A 297-nucleotide genomic window follows, 5' to 3' on the forward strand; every position below is an offset into this window, starting at 1 on the left:
ATGAAACTGTTTATAACCCATTTTACTTTTACATTGTGACTGCAGCTATTTGACTTATTTCTGGCCTAAATTACATCATCTGAAAACGAAAGTTGTTTCAGAGGCGGAGCAAGTTATTATATTTCAATGAAAGATCATAAAGATATTCTTTCGCATAACATGCACTGGTGAATCGTTCACAACAAAATGTATTAGGAAAAAAAATAGGGTAGATTTAATTCCATGTTGACTTCAGACTCATCATATGAGATGCATATAGGAGGGTTTGACATCCAAATTGGACATAATTTGAGTGAC

Source organism: Sinocyclocheilus anshuiensis, unplaced genomic scaffold (genome assembly GCF_001515605.1).
Source record: "Sinocyclocheilus anshuiensis isolate Anshui unplaced genomic scaffold, SAMN03320099.WGS_v1.1 scaffold674, whole genome shotgun sequence".
NCBI classification, from domain to species: Eukaryota; Metazoa; Chordata; class Actinopteri; order Cypriniformes; family Cyprinidae; genus Sinocyclocheilus; species Sinocyclocheilus anshuiensis.